Here is a 13,577-nt window from a genome sequence, read left to right as displayed (position 1 = left end):
CTGGGTTGGACAATGTTTTAAAACATACCCAGAACCGCAGAAAAAGGCTGCTTTAAAAGCTCGTGGGCTGGGCAGCGCTTGGACACTGGAATCAAAGAACTTTGCGAAAATCGCACACTTTAAGATTGTACATTTTATTAAAGGATGTACTCTTGAGTTTTGAACGGTTTAAATTGCCCAGGGATAAAAATGGCCGTCAGAAAGCATGGCCAAGGACAAAGGACTCGGAAGCAGCTCGTGTATGTCTGTGAAAAGGGGAGGATCAAAGATGGCAGTCAAATCTGTCAATCAAAGGGAAGTTCCCTCCCTGCAGAGACAATCGATTTGTTTACAGAAACTGCTACAAAGATGTTTGCACAAGGGATTAAACCACTTGACTGCAGTTTCAGTGACCACAAGATAATGGGTTTCTGTTTATATAGTAATACAACTCCATTCGAAACCCATCAGGGTGAATGGAGATGGTTCGAAGGCTCAGCACAGACATTTGAAAAGAGACACTCAAACTGAGAAAAGGAACAGTTTTAAATTGAATGGGTTTGAATCACCCATTACTGGACAATGGGGACAGTTGGATCCCTTTTGTTTTAGCCCAGAAACTTCCGGATCTGGGCGGGAACATTTCAGCCCCAAAATTGGGGTATAAGAGATAGCTTCTCAGGGGCATCTCTCTCTCTCTGGCTTGCCTCTGTGTGCCCTCTACAGCGTGGAGTCTGTCTGAAGAAGTAAAACACCAGCAGTTTACTTTTAAAACACTGGGTTGTTTCTTTACTTCAGGGCAGTGAAGATCTCATGGGACACGGAGCTGGCATTGCAGTGGTGAGCATATATTTTTCTGGCCTTCCACAAGGCAACTTAGGATAGGCTTAGGGGTGGGAGTAAAGTGGGGATTTCGTTAGAATTGTATTTTAGTCGATTTCCCTCGTTGTGTCCATTTTTCCTCCCCTATTTAAGCAATTTTTGCCGTGATTACTTTGATCGTGTGGTGTAGTTTCTTAGTTTTAATAAAGTTTGACTTTCTTGCATCCAGACCATTTGTCCGTTTTAATATATCATTAATTATAAGTTCCTCCAGTCAGAACTGGAAGGAGGGGTTTAGCGATTCGAAATCGCTGATTGGAATTGATCACAGTGCAGTGAAAAAAGGCTGCCTGACCAGGTAAATTACCGTAAACCAGGTAAAGGATGCCCCCCTACAAATTGGCAACCATGGCAGGACTGGAGGCAGTTTTTGAAATGATAAGTGGTCTGGATCTGGAGAAAGCATCAGCTCTTGCTTTTCTTGCTTTCAGTCTGTGGGTAGCCCTGCAGAAGTTAGTGGCAGCGTGTAAGCTGACCTATTATGGTATAGGTGGCTGGGTTAAGAAGGGTGAGATGAGGGTGCAGGAGGAGGTTACAGAGGCCAAGAATCGGGAGTCAAAGTTTGAAAAATGCCAGGCGGAGGTAGAACGCCTCATAAGAGAGGTGAATGAGGCCAGGGATAGTGGGATGAGGGTGCGGGAAGAAAATGCACGCCTCACACTAGAGGTCACGAAATGCCAGGCAGAGATAGAGTGCCTTGTGCAGGAAGTCACAGAGGCTAGGGACAGTGAGATGAGGTTACAGGAGGAAAACGCACACCTCACCCAAGAAGCTAGTGAGGGCAAAAGCCACGCGAGGCACAAGATAGAGTTCACAGAAATCTCACAGTGCAGATAGAGGCCATTTCAGCCCATCGAGCCTGCACTGACACATATCGCACCCGATCCCCGTAACCCCTACACCAACACATAGCCCACCCTATCCCCGTAACCCCATGTATTTAATCCCCCTAACACTAAGGGTCAATTTTATCATAGCCAATCAACCTAACCTGCACATCTTTAGACTGTGGGAGGAAACCGGAGCACCCGGAGGAAACCCACGCAAACACAGGGAGAATGTGCAAACTCCACACAGACAGTCACCCGAGGCCGGATTCGAACCCGGGTCCCTGGTGCTGTGAGGCAACCGTGCTAACCACTATGCCACCGTGCTGCCGTTCCTAAAGTGCCAAATTACAGAAGCAAAGAGTAATGAGATGAGATTGCGGGAAGAGAATGCCCACCTCACCTCAGAAGTAACAGAGCAGGAGGAAAAGGTTAGGGAGGTAAAAGCAGCTTATAAGCTGGCCTGCGACCAAAGGTTTAGTGGAGCAGATCATACCCCATGTAACAGAAAGATAGAGAGTTTGGGTATGGAGTTAAGAAGGACTAAAGGGATGGTATGTCTCATAAGTCCGAAGGGAAGTCTGTCAGACAGTACCAGCAGCCCAAATCAAACCACCCCACAGGCAGCACCCAGAACAGAGCTGGCTAGGGAATTAGAGATTCCAAGACTGCAGCCCACAGCTCCGAGTTTTGAGGAGCTCTGGCAGCAAGAAGGGGTGGACAATGGGGTGGTAGGAGAACGCCAGCAGGTCCTGCTAGGCAGGCGGGGACCAGGACCAGTGTACCCCCTCCGACAACGGAGGTACGGTCCGCCCGTGAATGATAATGACCCAGGGGCTGTTCAGCATACCTATCTGGTACCCTATGATACCCAACAGCTCAGAGGCCTGCTGAAACATATTCCCCTGCTCTCCAAAAAGGGAGACCCCTCAGTGCACTTCCAAGGGATAGAACAGGCAGCCTGTGTTAACGGCTGTGATGACAAAGAGAAAGCCAAAATGTTGCTTTTCTCTGTCGACAGTAAGCTCTATCAGACCCTTTCAGATGAGGCTAAGAGAGGGCAGAAGTGTTTTGAGGACCTAAAGGAGGAAATACTGGAAGCCATGGGTGCGAACAATGGCAGCCCATTCGATCGCATAGGGAAAACACTGCAGAAGGAAGGGGAGACCCCACAGGCATTTGCAGACAGGCTGTGGCCAGTCTACAACAGCGCGTGTACAGGGGGACAAAATAGGGCACACCTGAACCAGCAGCAGCGGACCCAATGGCTTTGTTGCCTGGTGTCCAATTGCCTGCCCCAGAAAAAAGCAAAGGCTGATACTTGGTTTGACCACCGAGACCCCCTAGCAACCGAAGAGACTGTAATCCGGCAGCTCACGGTAGCATATAGGAACGGTAGGAATAGTGGAACCCCCCAGCAAAAAGGTAAGGTGCATGAGGTTAAACCTGGGGCTCAACACAAGAAAGAGTGGCGCCAGGAGGGGAGCCGTCCCTCTCAGAACAAGGTCACTTGTTACAGGTGCGGGGAGGATGGCCACTGGCGCAGGGATTGTAAAAAGCCTGGGAGAGACGATAAAGCCAGGACCCCCGCAGCCCCAACTCAGAAGGCAGAGACAGAAACTCCTCCCTATACAGTCGAGTCCGTCATGGAGTCGATAAAATCATTCCTCAGGGCCAATCAGGGAAAGGTAGCAGCCATCAGTGGTGCTGCAGCCCCCTTGCCCACCTCTGCCTCCCCACAATGACTGGAGCCCGTGCGGCCTGTCCATCTGTGTAATCTCCGGTACAGTGAATGGAAGAGACCACTCGTACAGATGGAGGTAGAGAAGGTTACAGGGACGTATCTATTGGATACGGGGGCATCATGCACCGTGATCCATATGGATAATCCCACCACCTCACCTCTGTCTGATGGGATTCCATACATACTATCGGGATTCACCGGTCAGGAGCAGGCGGGGTTATACTCCAGACCCCTCTCAGTCCATCTGGGCATGCTCCAAACTAAGTGGACGTGCATCCTGGCAAAGTGGAATAAGGAGGAAGGAAAGGGGATCCTAGGGGCCGACTTCATGGTGAGCCACAGGATCCTCGTGGATCTCCACAACCATTGCCTTTGGGGGGCTAGCACAGACAGGGAAGAAGGTGTAGTGGTCATCCCAGCCAAGGAGGGTAAGGGGACCTTGTGTACTGTGAAGCCCAAAGAAGGTTACGACCTCGGGCTCATGGTAAATGGTGTCCCGGAGGCACTGCAGGCAGTCGTGGAGGCAAACCTCACAGCCTTTGCCACCCATAAACACGACTGCGGGAGGATCACAGGGTTTGAGGTTAAAATAGACGGGGACCCCTTCGCCCGACCACAAAAGCAGTACAATTTCCCCAAGGAGGCAGAACCCGACATGGAGGCAGCCATCACCTCCTTAGTTAAACAGGGAGTGTTGAGGCCCATAGCCACTCATGTTAATTCTCCACTTTGGCCGGTTAGGAAACCGGACAATTCATGGAGAGCCACGGTGGACTATCGGGTGCTTAACAGCAATATCCCTGTGTGTGCCCCCACAGTAGAAGCAGTGGCTAATCTTATTAGCAGTATTCCAGCATCCATGAACACATTCACGGTGCTGGACATTTCGAATGGGTTCTGGTCCATCCCTTTAAAACGGGAGGACCAATATAAGTTTGCCTTCACCTTTAAGGGACAGCAGTGTACCTGGACCTGTCTGCCACAGGGTTTCCACAACAGCCCCAGCATCTTCCATCAATGCATGAAGGATAGTTTAAAGGAGTTCAGTCAGCCTACTCAGTTACTGCAGTATGTGGATGACCTGCTCTTATTTACCGACTCGGTCAGGGAGCATGGCCCACTGCTGGCTGAGCTGCTGGAGCTGCTGCAGAGAAAGGAGTTTAAAGTCAACCCCAAGAAGGCGCAGATCGGTCAGCAAGAAGTTAAATTCCTGGGTCTGACTGTCCGCACAGGAGAGAGGGCAATAGATAAGGCAAGGAGGGAAGCAGTCCAGGAGTTACCGATTCCCAATTCAGTAAGAGGGGTGAGGTCGTTCCTGGGATTGACGGGGTACTGCAGGGATTTTATAGAGGACTATGCAGCCACAGCAGCCCCTCTGCTCCTTTTCCTACACAAGGGAGTAGAGTGGTCCTGGGATGAGGGATGCCAGGCGGCATTTGTTAAGTTAAAGGGAGACCTGCAGACCGCACCAGTCCTAGGAGCGATAGATGGGAAAAGAGAGTTTTTTCTGGAGGTAGCAGCCAGTGGGGATAGCCTGAGAGCTGTGCTGCTTCAAGAGCAGCACGGTAGGCTGAGACCCGTGGTCTATTCCTCCAGAATACTCACCGATGTAGAGAGGAGCTACTCAATATGTGAAAGGCATCTTTTAGCCACATATTGGGCTGTGAAGAAATCCCGGATCTTCGCAGGCACCTCTCCCATCACCCTCCTCACACACCACACACCCACTCAGATGCTTTTGGATGGGAGGATTAAAGATGGGACAGTCAGCAGCATCCGCATTGCACGCTGGACCCTTCTCCTCTCACAGATGGATCTGAAGGTAAAGGGCCTTTGCGAGCCAAAGCTTGCGGCCAATATGGTATACCCTGGAACAGCCCATCGATGTTCCATAGATGGGGTATGGGAAGTGAACATAGGTTTACGGGCCGGGATACATCCCACGGGCCACGAGATCTATGTAAACGGTTCCAGCATGGTATCCGCTGGAGTACGACTCACGGGTTGCGGGATCTTTGACCCAACGGCAGACATTGCCTTGGCAATCAAGCTCCCTAACACCATGAGTGCCCAGCAGGCTGAACTGTCCGCGGTGATGTACGTGGTTACACACTCCGGCATCTTCCCTACCCCGTATACGATTTGCTCTGACAGTATGTTCACTTGCAACTCGTGTACGGAGTACTTGGCCATCTGGTCCCGTCGTGGGTATACCTCCGCCGACGGGAAGCCCTTGACAGTAAAGCCCCTGCTGGAGAAAATCCTGGCAGCTGTGGGGGAGGAAGATGCAGTTTTCATCCATAAGGTGAAAGCCCATTCCTCCACAGAACCCCACAGCCAGGACAACCAGCAAGCCGATATGCTGGCCAAGGAGGGTGCATGTGCAGGCACTTTTTGGGACCCATATGAGTCCGGGCCAGTGGCAGCGATTACAGGCAGGGATGGAACACAGGGAAAATCAGGAATAGTGTTGGCCCCAGACCTTAAAATGGTCCAGGCACAGGACCCCGTCCTAAAGGCAATAATTAGCGCAGTGATGGAGGGCAGGAAGTTAGAAGGCCCTTACGGCACAGCCTCCCTCTCCATAAGGGAAGGCATGCTGTTCAGGGGGGAACAGTGGGTAGTACCCCAGCAACACCGGAGGGAGTTCCTTCAGCTGGCCCATGAGGGGCGGGAGCAGGATACCCCGGGCCTGAGACCACCTGGCAACGGGTGGAACAGGCGGGATGGTGGCCAGGACTCCGGGACGATGTCTGCGAGTTCTGTGCTAGCTGTCTTGTGTGTGCAGCAAATAATCCCGATCCCCACAAAATGAAGGTGCCCATGGGACACATTAGGAGGGTGGAGGGACCATGGCAGTCGATCCAGATTGACTATATAGGGCCCTTGCCCACCACCCAGGGAGGCTACAAATACTGCCTCGTCCTGGTGGATGTGTTTTCCAAGTGGGTCGAAGCCTTCCCCTGCAGGATGGCCACAGCAATGGGGACTGCAAAGATCTTGGTGAAGGAGGTGTTCTCGCGGTGGGGACTGCCCCAGTTCATGGAGTCCGACCAGGGAAGCCACTTCACTGGCCAAGTCATGCAGAACACCCTCAGACTGCTTGGTATTCAGGGGAAATGGCATGTCGCTTACAATCCCCAGTCCTCAGGGATTGTGGAGCGCATGAACCGGACCATTAAGGAAAGGCTGAGGAAAGAGACAGTGGGGTCGCCCCAAAAATGGGCAGAGACCCTACCTCTGATCCTCATGGGAATCCGGGCCAGCCAGTCCAAAAGTACAGGGCATTCACCACATGAGCTCATGGCCGGCAGAGTTATGAGGACCCCCACTCATGTCCTTGCCCCAGTCCTCACTGAAAGACAACTGCAGGAAATAAACTGTGATAAATTCGCTCGAACCCTCAAATGAATTTATGGTCAGGCAGCAGACAGCATGGGGAAGCAGCATCAGAATAACCGGCTGCTGCTCGAGCCTAGCAAGAGCCACCAGTGGGAGATAGGAGACCTAGTGATGGTAAGAAACTATGCCCGGGTGGGAAGTTTAGAGCCACTCTACATGGGACCCTATAGTATAGTTGATAGGGCCAGCCCCATGGTCTATGCAGTAAAACTACCCCGGTGCACAAAGTGGTTCCACGCCAACCAATGTAAATTGTATAAATCTGACCATACAAGTTCAAGTTCACAGGCTGTAAAGACAGGCACTGTGGCTAGTTTCAAGGGAAAAGTTGTCCGGCCCAGCAATGGGGACACTTCCCCACCCCAGTGGGACCTAAGTTTTGGCCAAAGTTTAAATTTGAACCAGTTACCTGGTTCAGAAACAGAGAAACAGCAGCCTGAGAGTAGAAATCTGCAGGCTGCTGCGAGTTCATTCACAGAAAATCGCTTGGGGGGCTCCAGGGAGCAGCCGCCCTTTGAAGAGGCTGCCTGCGCAGGCGCAGTCGCGCACCTAAGGGGAGAGGTTTCTCAACACTGGGTTCGTGCAGGCGCAGTTCCCCAGCCTTTGACCCCAGCGGCTCCTCTTCAGTTTTCCCACGCAGGTGCAGTCACCTGTTTGAAGACAGAGGTTTCACAGCCTCTGCCGGGGGACTCCGGGGAGAAGGTTGGCGCAGTCACCTGCTTAAAGGGACAAGCTTCCCAGCCTGCTTCTAGAGTGGTTCCCCCTATGGTGTGGGACTCTGGGGAGGAATGGATAGCAATTCCTCTTGCAGAGGACATATGGAAGGGGCTGGAACCAGGCTTTCGACCTGGAGAGGAAGATTTTCAGCCACCAGCAGCGGGTGGTGAGGGGATACCTGCCCCCACTACAGGAGTGGGTAGGGAAAAGGAGACAAACCCGGAGTACCGGCAGGCTGCCAGGTATATTAAACAGTGCGGGCTGTTTGCATCAGGGGGAGAATGTTCCCAGCCAGCTAGGGCTGTGACCCAGGCTCAGGGTCCGTCAGCCAAAGTTTCCCCCACAGAGACGCCCCTCAGAAGGTCTCAGCGGCTCTGCGAGCCCAAGGTAAGATGGTCACCAGGGTATCTGCCACAAAGAGCAATCTCCCGAGCTCGGGAGGAAACAGATGACAGAGGTCCCCAGCTAGCAGCCATAAGCTGCCAGGGACCAGAAGCAGGAGGCAGTCCAGCTTCGCTGCAGGCAGCAGTAATCTGCGACAGTGACACCAGAGATTAGCCTGGCCATCCGGAGACGGGCGGCATTTGTATTATAGCTTTGTGTTAAGTTACCAAAGTTTATAGTGTGGTGGAGCCACCAAAGGACTCAGAGCGGTTGTACATGATTCCTTTAACAGCAATGTAGTTACTGTCTGTGACTGTACCTTTAATTATACTGTTTGACTGTACAATGTTTAGTTACCTTTACAGCGCGGTTTCAACGTGATGACGTCATGCCGTTAGTCACGTGATTCCCCAATGGCGGGAAGAACGTGATGACATCATGATGTCAGCCTACAGACCAGGGGATTAGTCATCGTGGAGCCTTCAAGGAGAGCAGACCTGTAGTTGATGTATTCCAGCAGTTTCTAGTTAAAACCTGTTTTGTTCCATTAATGTTCATTGTTTTAATTGCCTGAGTCGAACTCAGTCTTTTTGATAGGAACCTCCGTTCCTACATTGGTGACCCCGATTTCTACGAACAATTTTCGTGGAAGATTCATCATGGACACGAACGCCGTCATGCTGAAACTGCCACGGTTCTGGGAGCAACAACCAGACGCCTGGTTTATCCAGGCTGAAGCCCAGTTCGCCATCAGGAACATCGTCGCGGATCAGACCCGTTATTATTACGTGGTCTCCGCCCTCGACATCGCAACTGCCTCACGGATCATCAGCCTCCTCGGTAGCCCTCCTACTGACAGTAAGTATGATGCGATTAAGGCGCAGTTGCTTCAGGTCTTCGGGCTCTCGAAGTCAGAGCGCGCTCGCCGGCTCATCACACTGCCTGGCCTCGGGGATTCCAAACCGTCCGAGCTCATGAGCCAAATGCTCACGCTCTTGGGTGCCAAACCAGAATGCTTCCTCTTCCGGGAGCTTTTCCTCTACCAAATGCCTGAGCAGGTACAGGCTGCCCTAGCCAGATCCGACATTACAGACTGCACCAAGCTTGCTGCCGAAGCCGATAAGATTTTCACGGTAACCCAGCAGTGCTGCGCAGCCATGAGGCGCCCATCCCCCACAGACGCGGTTCCAGCTCCTCCTACAGCAGGCTGATGCTCCTACCACACCCGTTTTGGTGCGAAAGCACGATGCTGCCGCTCCCCCTGCAGTTTTTCGTCCCAAAAAAAAACAACAAAGCTCCTGCAGCATTCCTGGCGAAGGAGGACCGGGTCTAACGGGCGCTCCGCGGTTGCGATGGTCGTCGGATCTACAGGGAAACTTCTTCTTTATATCACAGATTCCCTATCGGGCCAACATTTTCTTTGTGACACCAGGGCGCAGTGTAGCATTCTACCTGCGTCGAAGCTCGATATTCAGGCTGGGAACCTCGGTTTTTCCCTCGTAGCGGCTAATGGCGCAGCAATTCGAACTTTCCGAAAGCGGCGGGTCGAAGTCTGTTTCGGCGGTCAGCGCTTCTTTTGGGAATTCGTCATGGCCACAGTATCACAGGCCATTCTAGGGGCGGATTTTCTGTGTGACAACAGCCTCCTTGTCGACGTCCGGCACCGCCGGCTGATCAACGCGGCCACCTTCCACTCGATTCCGTGCTACCACGGTACCTCCGTGTCGCGCTCTATTGCCTGCGCCTTCCCTCCTCCGGATGACTTCACTCGACTCCTCAGAGAGTTTCCAGAGCTGACAAGGCCCACTTTCTCCTCCTCGTCAATGAAGCATGGTGTTGAACATCATATCACCACTACTGGCTCCCCGGTTTATGCGCGGGCTAGAAGGCTCGAACCCAGCAAGCTCGCGGCTGCGAAAGCGGAGTTCGACACGATGGAGCGGCTCGGGATCATTCGACGATCCGATAGTCCCTGGTCCTCGCCTCTCCACATTGTTCAGAAACCGGGCGGCGGCTGGTGGCCATGCGGTGACTACCGACGCCTAAATGACACCACCACTCCAGATCGGTACCCGATTCCGCATATTCAGGATTTCTCGGCCCATTTGGCGGGAAACTCTATCTTTTCTAAAGTCAACCTCGTCCGGGGATATCACCAGGTTCCCGTGCACCCGCAAGACGTCCCGAAAAATGCATTCATCACCCCTTTTGGCTCTTTGAGTTCCTGCGGATGCCATTTGGCTTGAAGAATGCAGCACAGGCGTTTCAGTGTTTTATGGACTCCGTGCTCCGAGACCTATGCTTCATCTTCGTCTACATTGACGACATTCTCATCGCCAGTGCTAGCAAGGAAGAGCACATCTCCCATTTGCGTTCCCTCTTTACGCGCCTCAGCCAGCATGGTTTAATCATCAACCCGGCCAAGTGCCAGTTCGGCCTGCAGCAGATCGATTTCTTGGGACACCGCATAACATCGGACGGCGCCGTCCCCTTAATGACAAAGGTGGAAGCAGTTACCTCTTTCCCGCGCCCGCCAACCGTCAAGGCCTTGCAAGAGTTCCTGGGGATGGTCAACTTCTACCACCGTTTTGTCCCTAAGGCGGCTCAGCTTATGCAACCCTTGTACGAGGCCCTCAAGGGCAAGTCCGGTAAGGATCCAATCAGCTGGACAGCCAAGATGGACCAGGCGATCGTCAACACCAAGAGCGCTTTGGCCAATGCAACCATGCTGGCGCACCCACTTCCAGGTGCCACCATCGCCCTTACCACGGACATGTCAGACTACGCCATCAGTGCAGTGCAAGAGCAGTGGTCAATGGCCCGTGGCAACCGCTGGCATTTTTCAGCCGTCAACTACGGAAAAATGAAAAAAAATACAGCACCTTCGATCGGGAGCGACTGGCCCTTTTCCTCGCCATTCGCCATTTCTGGTTCTTATTGGAAGGACGTCCCTTCACGGCTTTTGTCGAACACAAACTGTTGGATCCGTGGTTCAGTGGATATGCTATTATTAAATAATCACACAGATGCTGTACATTAACAAATAACAGGTCTTTACTGGAGGAGGGTAATCTCTAGACTGGGGGTAAAGAGGCATGCGCAAAGCTTATATACCGGTGTGGTCACTGCCGGTACTACAGTATACAGGAGCTGTAAAAGTAGTTCTGCCTTAAAGGCACACACACTACAATTCCTCCCCTTTTAGATTAGTAATACCCCTAATATTCAATAACAATTACCATTTCAACATGTACATTAAACAACAAAAGTCCATTTATAGATTCAGTCTTTGGGGCGGCTTCCTGACCCTTTCGGGACAGCGCCTTTCCAGAGGTTCTTGTTCTGGGTGCAGAGGCGATTCTGACCCCTTTTCATCGGGTAGTTCATCAGGTTCCACTGCTACTGGGTCTGAAGTAGATGCAACCGGTATGTCGGGTTCATCCCCAGGTACTCGAGACATGGGGTTGACGCGTTCCTGTGACGCTAAGATCTGATCGATGTGGCGTTTCACAATGTTCTCCCCGACATCCACTGTGTACATTAATGGTCCCTGCCTTGTACATATCATTCCGGGTTGCCACTTCTCTGGTCGATAGTCACGGGCCAAGACTGGTTGCCCTACACTGAAACTCCTTGTCGGCTTCTCATTGATGTGCTGGAATTGTTTGTCCTCAACATTTCTTCGCACATTTGGTCTGAGCAAGTCCAGACGAGATCTCAACCTTCGGTTAAAGAACATCATGGCCGGGGTCTGGTTGGTAACTGCATGTGTCACGTTTCGGTAGGCTAATAAAAAATTGTCCATCTTATGCTGTAGTGGAATTTCATCGTTGCACATGGCCTTTATCACCTTCTTAAAGGTTTGTCCGAACCTCTCGGCCAATCCATTTGTGGCTGGATGATATGGGGCGGATGTGTAATGCCTTACCCCATTCCTTTTCATGAATTTTTGGAACTCGTCGGACACAAACTGTGGTCCATTATCAGAGCAAATCTGCTCTGGCAAACCGTTTCTGGCAAATATGGTCCGTAGGACTGCAATCGTTTTCTCTGTAGTGGTTAAAGACATTTTTATCACCTCAGGCCACTTTGAATGAGCATCCACTGCTATTAAGAACATTGAGTCCATGAATGGACCAGCAAAATCAATATGCACCCATTGCCATGGAGAGGAGGGCCACTCCCATGGGTGTAGAGGGGCATGTGGTGGTGCATTTTGGACCTTCTGGCATCCTAAGCAGCTCTTAGTTAGGTCTTCGATTTGTTGATCGATTCACGGCCACCACACATAAGCCCTAGCAAGGCTTTTCATTTTCACTCCCCCCCAGATGACCTTCATGTAGCTCATTTAGCACTCTCTCCCTTAACTTGGGTGGAATCACCACTCTGGATCCACACATCACTGTCCCCTGGCATACTGACACCTGTTCTCTTCTGGATGAGAATGCTGGCAACAGTGAGTCGCCATGTGTTGGCCATCCCCTCACCGTCAATTCATATACCCGTGACAGCATTGGATCATTGCGGGTCTCCTTCTCTATATCCGCGTTTGTTACTGGCAATCGTTCAATTATTGACGAATAAAATATCTCGATAGGGTTCACTGCTGGTGCTTCCTCCACAGTAGGCAGTGGCAGACGCGATAGCCCATCAGCGTTCCCATGCTGTTTCGTGCATTTATATTCTATTTCATATTGATTCGCCCCTAGAAACAGGGACCGCTGTGCAGTCATCACTGGAACGCCCTTCTTAGGATTAAAGATGGAGACAAGTGGTTGGTGGTCAGTCAGCAAGGTGAACTTCTGCCCATGCAGATAATGGTTGAATTTTTTTACTCCCCATACTAGGCTGAGGGCCTCCCTGTCAATCTGGGCATAGTTGCGCTCGGCTGAGGTTAGTGACCAAGACGCAAAGGCTACTGGCCTCTCCAACCCATCTGGGAATTTGTGCGACAGCACCGCTCCAATACCGTAGGGTGATGCATCACATGCCAAACGAATTGGTAGTGCTGGGTTGAAATGGGCCAACACCTCTTTTGATGTGATCAATTCTTTACACTTCTGGAAAGCTCGTCTACATTCGTCATCCCACTTCCATGGTACCCCTGTTTGCAGTAGGGTGTTCAGCGGGTGTAATACCACAGACAAATTTGGTAAGAACTTGTGGTAGTAGTTTACCAGCCCGAGGAACGACCTCAGTTGCGACACATTTTCCAGTGCTGGAGCCTTGACTACTGCCTCAATCTTGTCAGGGGACTTATGTAACCCCTTTTCATCGATGACGTGGCCACAATACGAGATCTGTTTCTGGAAAAACTCGCACTTGTGGCGATTAGCTCGTAGCCCATACTCCTTTAATCTGGTGAGCACCTTCTCCAAGTTGGCGAGGTGATCACCGTCATTTTTGCCCGTGACCAAGATGTCGTCCAAATAACACTGGGTCCCTGGAATCCCTTGCAGGACCTGATCCATCGCCCTTTGCCAGATAGTCGGAGCCGAGGCTACTCCAAACACCAGCCGGTTGTATTGATAGAGACCTTTATGAGTGTTGATCGTAAGGTAATGTTTCGAAGCTTCTTCTACCTCCATTTGCAAGTACGCCTGGGTTGGATCAATTTTGGTGAAGCGTTTACCTTCAGACAG

The sequence above is a fragment of the Somniosus microcephalus genome, chromosome 9 (genome assembly GCF_052327205.1).
Source record: "Somniosus microcephalus isolate GS21.2 chromosome 9, FLI_Smic_1.0, whole genome shotgun sequence".
In the NCBI taxonomy this organism is placed as follows: Eukaryota; Metazoa; Chordata; class Chondrichthyes; order Squaliformes; family Somniosidae; genus Somniosus; species Somniosus microcephalus.
This window is presented reverse-complemented; position numbering follows the sequence as displayed.